Source organism: Mesoplodon densirostris, chromosome 7, assembly GCF_025265405.1.
Source record: "Mesoplodon densirostris isolate mMesDen1 chromosome 7, mMesDen1 primary haplotype, whole genome shotgun sequence".
NCBI lineage: Eukaryota > Metazoa > Chordata > Mammalia > Artiodactyla > Ziphiidae > Mesoplodon > Mesoplodon densirostris.
The window spans coordinates 95,557,011-95,574,349 of NC_082667.1; the positions used below are offsets into that span (position 1 = coordinate 95,557,011).

The window sequence follows — 17,339 nt, forward strand, 5'->3', positions numbered from 1 at the left end:
CAAAAAAACAAACAACCCAATCCAAAAATGGGCAGAAGACCTAAATAGACATTTCTCCACAGAAGATATACAGACTGCCAACAAACACATGAAAGGATGCTCAACATCTTTACTCATTAGAGAAATGCAAATCAAAACTACAATGAGATATCATCTCACACCAGTCAGAATGGCCATCATCAAGAAATCTAGAAACAATAAATGCTGGAGAGGGTGTGGAAAAAAGGGAACACTCTTGCACTGCTGGTGGGAATGTGAATTGGTACAGCCAGTATGGAGAACAGTATGGAGGTTCCTTAAAAAAACTACAAATAGAACTACCATATGACCCAGCAATCCCACTACTGGGCATATACCCTGAGAAAACCATAATTCAAAAAGAGACATGTACCAAAATGTTCATAGCAGCCCTATTCACAATAGCCCGGAGATGGAAACAACCTAAGTGTCCATCATCGGATGAATGGTTAAAGAAGATGTGGCACATATATACAATGGAATATTACTCAGCCATAAAAAGAAATGAAATTGAGCTATTTGTAATGAGGTGGATGGACCTAGAGTCTGTCATACAGAGTGAAGTAAGTCAGAAAGAGAAAAACAAATACTGTATGCTGACACATATATATGGAATTTAAGAAAAAAAAATGTCATGAAGAACCTAGGGGTAAGACAGGAATAAAGACACAGACCTACTAGAGAATGGACTTGAGGATATGGGGAGGGGGAAGGGTAAGCTGTGATAAAGTGAAAGAGCGGCATGGACATATATACTCTACCAAACGTAAGGTAGATAGCTAGTGGGAAGCAGCCGCATAGCACAGGGAGATCAGCTCGGTGCTTTGTGACCGCCTGGAGGGGTGGGATAGGGAGGGTGGGAGGGAGACGCAAAAGGGAGGGGATATGGAAACATATGTATATGTATAACTGATTAAATTTGTTATAAAGCAAAAAATAAATAAAATAAATAAAAAAAAAGAAAAAAAAAGAAAACCACTGTTAACTGTAAGAGGAAAATGTTAAATAAACAAATAACATAATAATAAAAAGTAAAGAGTAAACATTAAAAAAATAAAAATTCTATATCTGCAGCTCAAAAAAAAAAATAAAAAGGGATATCACAAGGGTTTGGGAGAAATAACTGACATAATTTGTATTGAGCAGTTAGCACAGTGTCTCCTATGGAGGACCTGCTCAATGAATGGTTACTCTGTATCTCAGCATTTGTTTTACAGAATATACCTCTCCTATGGAGCTGCACTACACAGTGCCCTTATAGGAGGCTGAGGAGTAGTCAGTCAGATCTACTTCCATGATTATCACCACTGCCATCTGAATAACAGCACATCGAAGAGGATGCTCTTAAAGGTATTTTCAGTTCATTGATATAAATATCCAAGAAGAAAAAAGTGATGTTCCAGGCCTTTTTCTATTAACACCAGCCGGCCACCTTCTTATTACAGCAAGACCAAGGACACTATGAAGCAGCCTGTTTTTTCCTAGTACCAAGTAAAAGTACTCATCCTCGTCAAAGTCTGGATTTATTCCAAGTAGTTTTGTATAACTATGTTGTGTTGAAATAACTTTCTTTACTCCTATAACGTTGAGCCCCAAACTATCTAAGTGCCATTTCTTGTCCCTTAACCTAAATATTTCAAAGTTAAGAGTGACGATTTGTTTTCTTTGGGGTATCAGATACACACTTAAACCAGAGTTGAAATTCACATTCATTAAAAAAAAAAAATCTCAGTTATTTTAAAATGGGATAGTAGTAGTTTTTCATTTCCTATTATAGTTGTCAAAAATAAAGAGCTATTTAAGATCATGGATCATAAATTTCTGGTGCCACAGAGTCATTTTGAGGGTTCTACGATTCTAAGTACAGTCTGCAGCTAGTACTAGTCTTGTGTGTGTCTCTTGGAATATATATATATATTTTTTTGCGGTATGCAGGCCTCTCACTGTTGTGGCCTCTCCCGTTGCGGAGCACAGGCTCTGGATGCAAAGCCTCAGCGGCCATGGCTCACGGGCCCAGCCGCTCCGTGGCATGTGGGATCCTCCCGGACCGGGGCACGAACCCATGTCCCCTCCATTGGCAGGTGGACTCTCAACTACTGCGCCACCAGGGAAGCCCTCTTGGAATATTTTTAAACACTGAGAACCTTGAGAAACTCTTTCCCATAGAGCAGCAGTCCCCAACCTTTTTGACACCAGGGACCGGTTTCATGGAAGACAACTTCTCCACAGATGGGGGTGGGGATGGTTTCGGAATGATTCAAGCACATTTCATTTACTGTGCACCTTATTTCTATTACTACATTGTAATATATAATGAAATAATTATACAACTCACCATAACGCAGAATCTATGGGAGCCCTGAGCTTGTTTTCATTTGCCACTCACTGATAGGGCTTTATAAATTTTATTTATTTATTGGCTGCATTAGGTCCTCATTGCTGTGTGTGGGCTTTCTCTAGTTGTGGCAAGCGGGGGCTACTTTTCGTTGTGGCGCGCAGGCTTCTCATTGTGGTAGCCTCTCTTTGTTGCAGAGCACAGGCTCTAGGTGCGCAGGCTTCAGTAGTTGTGGTGCATGGGCTCAGTTGCCCCATGGCATGTGGGAACTTCCCGGACCAGGGATCATGTCCCCTGCATTGGCAGGCAGATTCTTAACCACTGCGCCACCAGGGAAGTCTGCTGTTAGGGTTTTGATATGAGTCTGCAAGCAAATGATTTATTATGATCTCTGTGCAGTCAAACTTCTCTGCTAATGATAATCTGTATCTGCAGCCACTCCCCAGCCAGATCATCAGGCATTAGATTCTCATACGGAGTGCGCAACCTAGATCCCTCGCATGCACAGTTCACAGTAGGGTTCGAGCTCCTATAAGAATCGAATGCCGCCGCTGACCTGACAGGAGGCGGAGCTCAGGTAGTAATGCGAGGAATGGGGAGCGGCTGTAAATACAGATGAAGATTCGGTCACTCGCCCGCCGCTCACCTCCTGCTGTGCGGCCCAGTTCCTAACAGGCCACGGACTGGTACTGGTCTGTGGCCTGGGGGTTGGGGACCCCTGCTATAGAGAATCTAAGTATCAGTGTAATCCAAGAAGTACTCATTATTTAGAAAGCAAAGGGGCCTTTCCTCATCGTACAAAGTCAGTAGATTCATTATGAAAATTCCCCTTGAATTCAAATTACCTGAGGACCAAAAATCCACAGAATTGAAAAATATAGATTAGAAAAAAAATCGTAAAAAGTTATCTTTTAAAAAAATCAAGAAAAATCTAGATTTAAAACAATCTAAGAGAAAACTGGGCTTTAAAAAAATGTATCATCATAAAGAGCTGTCCATTTTCTGAAAATCAAATATATTTTCCTAAACTTCTAAATTCAAAAATTAAAATTCCAAAAAGGAAAAAAAACCCCTCTCTTTCTCTCTCTCTCTATATGAACACAGAAAAATAACAACTGGGGTGTTTTAAATAAGTTATAGTATATCTGTAATAAATTCTGTTTCCACATTTTGTTACACTATCATCACTCTACCTAAATCTTTTAATATAAACTCTGGCAGGAGGTGAAAGAAGTATTTTCAGTCAAGGCAATTATCTGCCTTAAGGACAGTGAGAACTAACAATTGCGACACAGTCCAGGTTTGTTTAAGGAAATTCATTCTGAAGGGCGATCCTGTGCATTCCCAGAGCTGTACAGAAAGCAGCTGAACAAGAGAGGGTCAGAAAAGAAGCATGGCTTTTCAAGGCAGTCAGAACCCAACTCAGCCAAGGCTGAGCTGGCCGGGGCTGTGTAGACAATATCCAGGCTTTGTTACGGTATTGCCATAGGTCTTGCCCATTCTATTCCATTACCACAGACCCAGCCCACAATTCGTAACCCTGGCTAATTTAAATAAATAAATAAATAAATAAGGCAAGAATCACATTCACAAGGGCATCAGGCAAGCTGGTATTATTTTTCCTCTGTTCCTGTTCCAAACCTTCCCAGCCTCTCATCCTGGCAATCTTCACTCTCCACAGAATAGAATTCACTCTATCTGCTATTCGTCCCCAACACATTCCAGTCAGCCTGGTTTCTCACTCTTCCCAGCACTTAGTATTGGGCTGGCCAAGAAGTTCATTCAGGTTTTCCCCTAAGATGTCACAGAAAAACTGGAACGAACTTTACGGCTAACTCAATACCTACTCAGTGCCAAGAACAACGCTAGGAGGCTCTGCAGAAACAAGAAAGATGCAATCCTTCTCAGGTATCTCCTTTATTTTATTATTCATCCCCTTATTTTGCATTTTTCTGGACTCTTAATTATATTATCTTACCTTTTAAATGGAATTAGTTGATTATTAATTGCAAGAACTACATCTTGTATTTTCATTTTACTCTACATAAGTGCCAGGCACAGTTTTGGAAGAACTCGATCACTTCTAGCATGTGCTCCACACTATGCAAGGAGGGAAGGCCAAAAGCTATCTCTTCACCATGATGACAAGGCCATGGTCTCCTCTGCTGCCTAATCTTCTGCTACTCTTTTCTGCCCCAGCAGATTTACTCAGCTTTCCCTATGCAGTTTATTTCTGTTGCTTTGTTATATTACTTCCTCTGCCTGGGATGCTTCCCACCCATTCTTCACCTGGTGAAATCCTATTACTGTTCCTGGCCCAGCCCAGAAATTACACTGAAGTTATATTAAATGTACAAAACAGGCCACGTAAAAGACAAAGATTATCAACTGGATAGAAAAACTATGAACTGTTCATAAGCAATACATCTTAAAACTAAGATTCCAAAAAGCTGAAAAGTATTGAAAGTGAAGGTACAGGAAAGAAATATACTATACAATTACTAATCAGAAAAAAGGTGATGAGTGGTACTGGTTCACGACAGTGACACGGGAAGATCCTAAAGTCACCTCTTCCCATAGACACACTGAATCTACAGCCAATTACACAATTTCCTCTGGGAAAAAATACACCCCAAAACTGGCTGAGTGACTCCTACACATCAGGCAAATGAGAAAAAAAACAACACTGAGGCAGGTAGGAGAGGCTGACACAATCTCGCCATAAACTCTGCAACCCGCTCCTGCCCCCAACCTGCCGCAGTGACACACAATCAGAAGGGAACTCAAAACCCGTGGCTTCTCCCTGAGGAGTGAAAGGTTTGAACACCACATCAGGCACCCGACTTTTAAGACTTGCACCTGAGAAGTGAGCCCTCTAAACACCTAGCTTTGAAAACCAATGGGGCCATGTCCATGAGACCCCCAAGGCCATAGCCAACTGAGAAATGGCTCTTAAAGGGCACTCATCTTCAGACTCACCCCACCCCAAGGACCAGCTCAGAGGCAGTCAATTGAGAGGCACCCAGACTTTATGTGAAAGAGGCTCATTTGCTAATCTTAAAGTTTGGTATGAGCAGAAGGAATCTAATCTAACACAGGTCTAAGGGCCTACTGGGGTACCCTCTAGGGACAGAGGCTGGCAGGCACCATCTTTGTGCTCTCCCTCACTCCAGCTCACCAGTATCTCCCAGAAAGGAGCCTATGCCCACCTCTGGTGCCCCAATTTTTGTGGCTGCTGCTAGGGGATACCTTTAGAATGACTGGCTCTGGTCAGCAGAGTATATGCTCACAAGTTCCATAGGACTGTAACCAACAGAGAAAGAGCTCTCAACCAGCTACCACTTCCCAGGACACAGCAAGAGGCAACCAGACCCAGGAGCTCAGCGTTTCTGTGAAAGAGGCCTATTATCTTATCGGCTAGGCCTGAAGGGCAGGCTTCTAATTAAACACACATCTAAGGGCTGACCACAATCCTTTCCAGAGACCTGGGGGGTGGGTGTTATCTTCATGTTCTCCCTCTGCCACACTACAGAACACCAGTGTATCCTGGAGTGGACTTGTATATGTGTCTGGTGCCCTGTTTTTAGTGGCTTCCCCCGCCCCCACACACACCGCCAGGGGATGCACTTGATTGCCTGGCTCTGGAGGCCAGGGGGGGCTTGTGTTCCTAGGTCCCACGGGACTGTAACAAATGCAAAGGTAGTTCCTGGCTGGCTGCCATCCCCAGAGAACTGTGCAGATAGCAGATCTTTCTGAGAGAGAGGCCTATTTGCTTATCCAGGAGCTTTGGCCTGAGGGGCAGGCTTAGGGTTTGGCACGCTTTTAGAGGCCTACAAAGGTGCTCTCGGGAATGGAGGCCAGGGGACACCATCTTTGCACTCTCCCTTTGCCTCATTCCAGGTCTCTGGGGTCTTCTGGAAAAGAGGCTGTCAATTTTTCTGAGGCACCAATTTTGTGATGCTGCCCAGGGGACAGACACCTCCAGATCACCTGGCTCTAGCTGCCAGTGGGACTTATGTTTGTGGTCCCAGAGAACTGTATATATTTGCATATTTTGAAAGCTGTTACCTGAGGGTTTAGCTTCCAATCAGGCTTAGTCTAGGTGCTGACTGAGATCCTCTCCTACACTGACAGGTCTTGGCATACCCTCAGCTACTAGCATCCATTAAAAACAAAATAGACTACCTAACAATCAAAAAAGTTTGAGAGACAACCAAGAGCTAGGGCAGGATTGAACAATAAGGTTCATCTCCTACATGGACTCACTCCTTCAAGCCTGGGCAAGGTGGCTGTTTCATCTAATGCATAGAAACCAATGCAGAGAATCAAGGAAAATGAAGAAACAGAGAAATATGTTCCACAGGAAAGAACAAGATAAAACATCAGAAAAAGACTTTAATGAAACAAAGATAAGTAATTTACCTGATAAAGAGTTCAAAATAACTGTCATAAAGATTCTCACTGAATTTGGGAGAAGCATGGATGAATACAGTCAGAACTTCAACAAAGGGAAAATATAAGAAAGTATCAAAAGAAGTCACAGAGCTGAAGAATACAATAACTGAAAAATACACTAAAGGGGCTCAACAATAGACTAGATAAAGCAGGAGAAAGGATCAGTGAACTCAAGGACAGGACAGTGGAACTCTCCCAAGCAAAGCAGCAAAAAGGAAACAGAGTGGAAAAAAAAGTGAAGATACTTTGAGGGACTTATAAGACAACATCAAGCAGACCAACATTTGCATTATAGGGGTCCCAGGAAAATAAGAGAGAAAGGGGCAGAACATTTATTGAAAGAAAATAATGGCTGAAAAGTTCCCCAACCTGGGGAAGGACTGATATCCAGATCCAGGAAATCCAGAGAGTTCCAAATAAGATGAACCCACAGAGACCCACACCAAGACACATTATAATTAATGTGTCAAAAGATGGAGACAAGGAGAAAAATCTTAAAAGCAGCAAGAAAAAAACCCAACCTATTCCATGCAAGGGAATCCTCATAAAACCAACAGATTTTTCCGCAGAAACTTTGCAGTCCAGAAGGGAGTGGCACAATATATTCAAAGTGCTTAAAGGAAAAACTGTCAACCAAGAATACTCAATCTGGCAAAGTTATTCAGAATTGAAGGAGAGAAAAGGGTTTTTCCAGAAAAGCAAAAGCTAAAGTAGTTCACCACTAAACTGGCCTTATAAGAAATGTTAAAGGGACTTCTTTAAGCTGAAACAAGAAGGTGCTAATCAGTAACAGAGAACATATTAAAGAATAAGTATCAGTGGTAAAGGTAAAATTCAGAATAATCTAATGTAAAGGTGGTAGATTAATCACTTATAGAGCTAGTACGGAGATTAAAACACAAAACTAATAAAAATAACTATAATTATAATAATTAGTTGAAGAATACACAAGATAAAAAGATGTAAATGTGACATCAAAAACATAAAACGTGAGGGTGGGGAGACCAAAACTGTAGAGCTTTAGAACCTATTTAAAATTAAGTTCTTACCAGCTTAACATAGACTGTTATAAATAAGTTTTTATATGTAAGCTTCATGGTAACCACAAAGAAAAACACCTCTAGTAGATACACAAAACATAAAGGAATCTAAGCATACCACTAAAGTATGTCATCAAACCACAAAAGAAGAGAACAAGAGAAGAAGAAAGGAATACAGGACCTGCAAAACAGCCAGAAAACAATTAATAAAATGAAGTAAGTCCATACCTATCAACAATTACTTTAAATGTCAATGGGCTAAATTTTCCCATTGAAAGATACAGAGTGGAGGGCCTCCCTGGTGGCGCAAGTGGTTGAGAGTCCGCCTGCCGATGCAGGGGATACGGGTTCGTGCCCCGGTCTGGGAGGATCCCATATGCCGCGGAGCGGCTGGGCCCGTGAGCCATGGCCGCTGAGCCTGCGCGTCCGGAGCCTGCGCGTCCGGAGCCTGTGCTCCGCAACGGGGGAGGCCACAACAGTGAGAGGCCCGCATACAGCAAAAAAAAAAAAAAAAAAAAGATACAGAGTGGATTAAAAAAACCCACCCATCTATATGTTGCCTACAGGAGACTCCTTTCAGATACAAGGACACAGAGACTGAAAGAGAGGGGATAGAGAAATATACTCCCTGAAAACGGAAACAAAAAGAAAGCTGGGGTAGCTATACTTACATCAGACAAAATAAACTTTAAAACAAAGATATTAATAAGAGACAAAGAAGGGCATCACATAAAGGTGTTACACAAATAAGAAAATATTTGTAAATATTTATGCACCCAACATAGAAGCACCTAAATATATAAAGCAAATATTAACAGACCTACAGGGAGCAAAAGACAGCAATACAATAACAATGAGGGACTTTAATACCCCACTTACATCAATGGATAGATCATCCAGACAGAAAATCAATAAGGAAACATTGGCCTTAAATGACACGTTAGAACATAGAGACTTAACAGATATATACAGAACATTTCATCCAAGAAGCAACAGAATGCACAATCTTCTCAAGTGCACATGGAATATTCTCCAGGATAGAAAATATATTAGGCCAGAAGACAAGTCTTAACAAAGTTAAGAAGACTAAAATAATATCAAGCATCTTTTCCAACCACAATGGTAGGAAACTAGAATTCAATTACAAGAAGAAAACTGGAAAATGCAAATATGTGGAAATTAAACAACATGCTACTGAACAACCAATGGGTCAAAGAAGAAATCAAAGAGGAAACAAAAAATACCTTAAGACCAATGAAAATGTAAATACAGCATACCAAAACTTATGGGATGCAGCAAAAGTAATTCTAACAGGGAAGTGCATATATAAGTAATGCACTTATAATATATAAGTGCATTTATAAGTGCTATAAATGCTGACGTCAGGAAACAAGAAAAATCTCACATAAACAACCAACTTTACACTAAACAAACTAGATAAAAAGCAAATGAAACTCAAAGTTAGTAGAAGAATTAAAATAACAAAGGTCAGAGTAGAAAAATGAAATAGAGACTAAAATGACAATAGAAAACATCAACGAAATCAAGAGCTGCCATTTTGAGAAGATAAACAACAAATAGACAAACTTTCAGCTAAAGTCAGAATTGAAAGAGGTGACACCACAATAGATACCACAGAAATACAAAGAATTTTCAGAGACTACTATGAACAATTATATGCCAAAAAATTGGACAACCTAGGGGAAATTGATAAATTCTTAGAAACATAAAACCTTCCAAGACTGAATCATGAAGAAATAGAAAATCTAAACAGACCAAAAAGGAGGTTGAATCAGTAATGAAAACCTCCTAAAGATAGCCTCATCCACCAGAAGGCAGACAGCAGAAGCAAGAAGAACTATATTCCTGCAGCCTGTGGAGCGAAAACCACATTCACAGAAAGATAGACAAGATGAAAAGGCAGAGGGTTATGTACCAGATGAAGAAACAAGATAAACCCCCAGAAAAACAACTAAATGAAGTGGAGATAGGCAACCTTCCAGAAAAAGAATTCAGAATAATGATAGTGAAGATGATCCAGGACTTCGGAAAAAGAATGGAGGCAAAGATTGAGAAGATGCAAGAAATGTTTAAAAAAGACCTAGAAGAATAAAGAACAAACAAACTGAGATGAACAATACAATAACTGAAATGAAAAATACACTAGAAGGAATCAAGAGCAGAATAACTGAGGCAGAAGAATGGATAAGTGACCAGGAAGACAGAATGGTGGAATTCACTGCTGGGGAACAGAATAAAGAAAAAAGAATGAAAAGAAATGAAGACAGTCTAAGAGACCTCTGGGACAACAGTAAACGCAAGAACATTCGCATTATAGGGGTCCCAGAAGGAGAAGAGAGAAAGGACCCGAGAAAATATTTGAAGAGATTATAGTCGAAAACTTCCCTAACATGGGAAAGGAAATAGCCAACCAAGTCCAGGAAGCGCAGAGAGTCCCATACAGGATAAATCCAAGGAGAAACACGCCGAGACACACAGTAATCAAGTTGGCAAATATTAAAGACAAAGAAAAATTATTGAAAGCAGCAAGGGAAAAATAACAAATAACATACAAGGGAACTCCCATAAGGTTAACAGCTGATTTCTCAGCAGAAACTCTACAAGCCAGAAAGGAGTGGCATGATATACTTAAAGTGATGAAAGGGAAGAACCTACAGCCAAGATTACTCTACCCAGCAAGGATCTCATTCAGATTTGAAGGAGAAATCAAAAGCTTTACAGACAAGCAAAAGCTAAGGGAATTCAGCACCACCAAAACAGCTCTACAACAAATGCTAAAGGAACTTCTCTAAGTGGGAAACACAAAAGAAGAAAAGGACCTACAAAAAAAAAAAACCCCCAAACAATTAAGAAAATGGTCATAGGAACATACATATCGATAATGACCTTAAACGTGAATGGATTAAATGCTGCAACCAAAAGACACAGGCTTGCTGAATGGATGCAAAAATAAGATCCATATATATGCTGTCTACAAGAGACCCACTTCAGACCCAGGGACACATACAGACTGAAAGTGAGGGGATGGAAAGAGAAATTCCATGTAAATGGAAATCAAAAGAAAGCTGGAGTAGCAATACTCATATCAGATAAAATAGACTTTAAAATAAAGAATGTTACAAGAGACAAGGAAGGACACTACATAACGAACAAGGGATCAATCCAAGAAGAAGATATAACAATTATAAATATATATGCACCCAACTTGGAGCACCTAAATACATAAGGCAATTGCTAACAGCTATAAAACAGGAAATAGACAGTAACAAAATAATAGTGGGGGACTTTAACACCTCATTTACACCAATGGACAGATCATCCAAAATGAAAATAAATAGGGAAACACAAGCTTTAAATGACACAACAGACCAGATAGATTTAATTGATAGTTATAGGACATTCCATCCAAAAACAGCAGGTTACACTTTCTTCTCAAGTGCACAAGGGACATTCTCCAGGATCGATCACATCTTGGGTCACAAATCAAGCCTCAGTAAATTTAAGAAAACTGAAATCATATCAAGCATCTTTTCTGACCACAATGCTGTGAGATTAGAAATGAATTACAGGGAACAAAACGTAAAAAACACAAACATGTGGAGGCTAAACAATACGTTACTAAATAACCAAGAGATCATTGAAGAAATCAAATAAGAAATCAAAAAATACCTAGAGAAAAATGACAATGAAAACACGATGATCCAAAACCTATGGGATGCAGGAAAAGCAGTTCTAAGAGAAGAGTTCATAGCTATACAAGCCTACCACAAGAAACAAGAAAAATCTCAAATCAACAATCTAAACTTACACCTAAGGGAACTAGAGAAGGAAGAACAAACAAAACCCATAGTTAGCAGAAGGAAAGAAATCATGAAGATCAGAGGAGGAATAAATGAAATAGAAATAAAGAAAACAATAGCAAAGATCAATAAAACTAAAAGCTGGTTCTTTGAGAAGACAAACAAAATTGATAAACATTTAGCCAGACTCATCAAGAAAAAGAGGGAGAGGACTCAAATCAATACAATTAGAAATGAAAAATGAGAAGTTACAACAGACACCACAGAAATACAAAGCATCCTAAGAGACTACTACACGCAACTCCAGGCCAATAAAATGGACAACCTGGAAGAAATGGACAAGGTATAACCTTCCAAGACTGAACCACGAAGAAACAGAAAATATGAACAGACTAATCACAAGTAATGAAATTGAAACTGTGATTAAAAATCTTCCAACAAACAAAAGTCTAGGACCAGATGGCTTCACAGGTGAATTCTATCACATATTTAGAGAAGAGCTAATACCCATCCTTCTCAAAATCTTCCAAAAAATTGCAGAGGAAGGAACACTCCCAAACTCATTCTATGAGGCCACCCTGATATCTATCACCCTGATACCAAAACCACACAAAGATACTACAGAAAAAGAAAACTACAGACCAATACCACTGAGGAATATAGATGCAAAAATCCTCAACAGAATACTAGCAAACAGAATCCAACAACACATTAAAGGGATCATACACCATGGTCAAGCAGGATTTATCCCAGGGATGCAAGGATTCTTCAATATACACAAATCAATCAATGTGATACACCACATTAACAAACTGAAGAATAAAAACCATATGATCATCTCAGTAGATGCAGAAAAAGCTTTGGACAAAATTTGACACCCATTTATGATAAAAGCTCTCCAGAAAGTGGGTATAGAGGGAACCTACCTTAACATACTAAAGGCCATATATGACACACCCACAGCAAACATCATTCTCAATGGTGAAAAACTGAAAGCATTTACTCTAAGATCAGGAACAAGACAAGGATATCCACTCTCACCACTATTATTCAACAAAGTTTTGGAAGTCCTAGCCACAGCAATCAGAGAAGAAAAAGAAAGAAAAGGAATACAAATTTGAAAAGAAGTAAAAGTGTCACTGTTTGCAGATGACATGATACTATACATAGAGAATCCTGAAAATGCCACCAGAAAACTACTAGAGCTCATCAGTGAATTTGGTAAAGTTGCAGGATACAAAATTAATGCCAAGAAATCTCTTGATGAAAAATCTCAAAAAGAAATTAAGGAAACACCCCCATTTACCATTGCAACTAAAAGAATAAAATACCTAGGAATAAACCTACCTAGGGAGACAAAAGACCTGTGTGCAGAACACTATAAGACACTGATGAAAGAAATTAAAGATGATACCAACAGATGGAGAGATACACCATGTTCTTGGACTGGAAGAATCAATATTGTGAAAATGACTACACTACCCAAAGCAATCTACAGATTCAATACAATCCCTATCAAATTACCAATGGCATTTTTTACAGAACTAGAACAAAATATCTTAAAATTTGTATGGAGACACAAAAGACCCTGAATAGCCAAAGCAGTCTTGAGGGAAAAAAACGAAGCTGGAGGAATCAGACTCCCTGACTTCACATTATACTACAAAGCTACAGTAATCAAGACAATAGGGTACTGGCACAAAAACAGAAACACAGATCAGTGGAACAAGATAGAAAGCCCAGAGATAAACCCACACACCTATGGTCAACTAATCTAAGACAAAGGAGGCAAGGACATACAATGGAGAAAAGACAGTCTCTTCACTAAAAGGTGCTGGGAAAACAGGGCAGCTACACGTAAAAGAATGAAATTAGAACACTCCCTAACACCATACACAAAAATAAACTCAAAATGGATTCGAGACCTAAATGTATGACCGGACACTCTAAAACTCTTAGAGGAAAATATAGGAAGAACACTCTTTGACATAAATCACAGCAAGATTTTTTTTTGATCCACCTCCTAGAGTAATGGAAATAAAAACAAAAATAAACAAATGGGACCTAATGAAACTTCAGTGCTTTTGCACAGCAAAGGTAACCATAAACAAGACAAAAAGACAACCCTCAGAGTGGGAGAAAATATTTGCAAATGAATCAACGGACAAAGGATTAATCTCCAAAATATATAAGCAGCTCATGCAGCTCAATAACAAAAAAACAAACAACCCAATCCAAAAATGGGCAGAAGACCTAAACAGACATTTCTCCAAAGAAGACATACAGATGGCCAAGAAGCACCTGAAAAGCTGCTCAACATCACTAATTATTAGAGAAATGCAAATCAAAACTACAGTGAGGTATCACCTCACACCAGTTAGAATGGGCATCATCAGAAAATGTACAAACAACAAATGCTGGAGAGGGTGTGGAGAAAAGGGAACCCTCTTGCACGGTTGGTGGGAATGTAAAATGATACAGCCACTATGGAGAACAGTATGGAGGTTCCTTAAAAAACTAAAAATAGAATTACCATATGATCCAGCAATCCCAGTACTGGGCATATACCCAGAGAAAAACATAATTCAAAACGACACATGCAACCCCAATGTTCATTGCAGCACTATTTACAATAGCCAGGTCATGGAAGCAACCTAAATGCCTATCAACAGATGAATGGATGAAGAAGACGTAGTACATATATACAATGGAATATTACTCAGCCATAAAAAGGGACGAAATTGAGTCCTTTGTTGAGACGTGGATGGATCTAGAGACTGTTATACAGAATGAAGTAAGTCAGAAAGAGAAAAACAAATATCGTACATTAACACATGTATATGGAACCTAGAAAAATGGTACAGATGAACTGGTTTGCAGGGCAGAAGTTGAGACACAGATGTAGAGAACAAATGTATGGACACCAAGGGGGGAAAGCCGTGGGGGGCTGGGGATGGTGGCGTGATGAATTGGGCAATTGGGATTGACATGTATACACTGATGTGTATAAAACTGATGACTAATAAGAACCTGCTGTATAAAAAAATAAATAAAACAAAATAGAAAATTAAAAAAAAAACTAAGTAAAAACAAAAAACAAAACAAAAGAAAAAACTCCTAGCAAACAAAAGTCCAGGACAGGACAGCTTCACTGGAGAATTCTGCCAAATATTCAAGAATTAATACCAATCCTTCTCAAAACTCTTCCATAAAAACAGAAGAGATAAGACTTCAAAACTAATTTTAAGAGGTCAGCATTACCTTGATACCAAAAACAGACAAGGATGCCATAACAAAACAAAATTACAGGCCAATACCCCTGATGAATATGGATGCAAAAATCCTCAACAAAACATTAGCAAACTGGATTCATCAATACATGAAAAGAATCATACACCATAATCCAGTGGGATTTATTCCCGTGATGCAAGGATGGTTCAACATCTGCAAATCAATGTTATATGCCACATTAACAAAATGAAGGATAAAAACCATATGATTATCTCATTAGATGCAGGAAAAGCATTTAAGAAAATTCAACATTTATGATAAAAATTCTTTGCAAAGTGGGTACAGAAGGAATGTACCTCAACGTAATAGAGGCCACATATGACAAGCCCACAGCTAACATCATACTCAACAGTGAAAAGCTGAAAGCTTTTCCTGTAAAATCAGGAACAAGAGAAGGATGCCCATTCTCACCACTTTTATTCAACACAGTATTGGAAGTCCTAGCCAGAACAACTAGGCAAGAAAAAGAAATAGGGGCTTCCCTGGTGGTGCAGTGGTTGAGAATCTGCCTGCTAATGCAGGGGACACGGGTTCGAGCCCTGGTCTGGGAGGATCCCACATGCTGCGGAGCAACTAGGCCCGTGAGCCACAACTACTGAGCCTGTGTGTCTGGAGCCTGTGCTCCACAACAAGAGAGGCCACGATAGTGAGAGGCCCGCAAACCGCGATGAAGAGTGGCCCCTGCTTGCCACAACTAGAGATAGCCCTCGCACAGAAACGAAGACCCAACACAGCAAAAATTAATTAATTAATTAACTCCTACCCCGCAACATCTTCTTAAAAAAAAAAAAAAGAAATAGAAGGCATCCAAATTAGAGAGAAATAAGTAAAATTGTCAGTGTTTGCTAATAACATGGTGTTATAAATAGAAAACCCTAAAGACTCCACAAAGAAACTGTTAGAACTAATAAACAAATTCAATAAAGTTTCAGGATACAAAATCAATATACAAAAATCTACTGCGTTTCTATACACTAATAACAAGCTATCACAAAGAGAAATTAAGAAACCAGTCCCATCTACAATTGTATGAAAGAGAATAAAATACCTAAGAAAAAATTTAACCGAGTAGGTAGTGGACCTGTACACTGAAAACTATAAGACATTGATGTAAGGAATTAAAGAAGACACAAATAAATGGAAAAATATTCTGTGATCATGAATTAGAAGAACACTGTTAAAATATCCACACCATCCAAAGCAATCTACAGAATCCATGCAATCTCTATAAAAATTCCAATGGTATTTTTCATAGAAATTGAACAAATGATCCTAAAATTTGTATGGAATCACAAAAGTCCCCGAGTAGCCAAAGCAATCTTGAGAAATAAAAACAAAGCTGGAGGCATCACACTTTCTAAATTTAAACTATAATTAGAGCTATAGTAATCAAAACAGTATGGTATTGGCATAAAAACAGACATATATCAACAGAACAGAACAGAGAGCCCAGAAACCACACATTTATGGTCAACTAATTTATGACAAAGAAGCCAAGAATATACAATGGGGGAAAGAACAATCTCTTCAATAAATGGAGATGGGAAAACCGGACAGCCATACGCAACAGAATGAAACTGAATGGCTATCTTACACCACACAAAAAGCATTAATTCAAAATGGGGTAAAGACTTAATAGTACCTAATGTAAGACTTGAAACCATAAAACATCTAAAAAAATAGGTGGTAAAGTCCTTGACTTAAGTCTTGGCTATGATTTTTGGGACTGACACCAAAATCAGAGATAACAAAAGCAAAAATAAACAAGTGGGACTACATCAAACTAAGATGCTTCTGCACAGCAAACAAAACCATCAACAAAATGAAAAGGCAACCTATTGAATGGGAGAAAATAGCTGCAAATCATATATCTGTTAAGGGGTTAGTATCCAAATTATATAAAGAAGTCATATAACTCAATAGCAAGAAAACCAGTAATTTCATTTAAAAAATAGGTACAGAATCTGAATAGACATTTTCCCAAAGAAGACATACAACAGACATATGAAAAGTGTTCAACATCACCAATCATCAGGAAAATGCAAATCAGAGACACAGTGAGATATCACCTCCTAACTGTTAGAATGGCTATTATCAAAAAGACAAAAAATAACAAGTCTTGGGAAAGATATGAAGAGAAGGGAATCCTTGTGCTCTCTGGGTGAGAATGTAAATTGGTGCGGCCACTATGGAAAACAGTATGGAGGTTCCTCAAGATAGACCTACTGTATGATACAGCAATTCCACCCCTGGGTATTTATTCCAGCCCCCCCCCCCCCCGCAAATGAAAACACTAAGTTGAAAATATATATATATATATGTATATGTACTGCCATGTTCAGTCTGGCATTATGTACAATAGCCAAGATATGGAACCTA

General features: G+C 39.0%; 1 protein-coding gene across 1 annotated transcript in view; it reads right to left on the bottom strand.

Moving 5' to 3' along the window:
* Positions 1–17,339, bottom strand: part of TMEM123 (transmembrane protein 123) — an 83,622-nt gene that overhangs the window by 15,603 nt on the left and 50,680 nt on the right. The window lies entirely within an intron of this gene.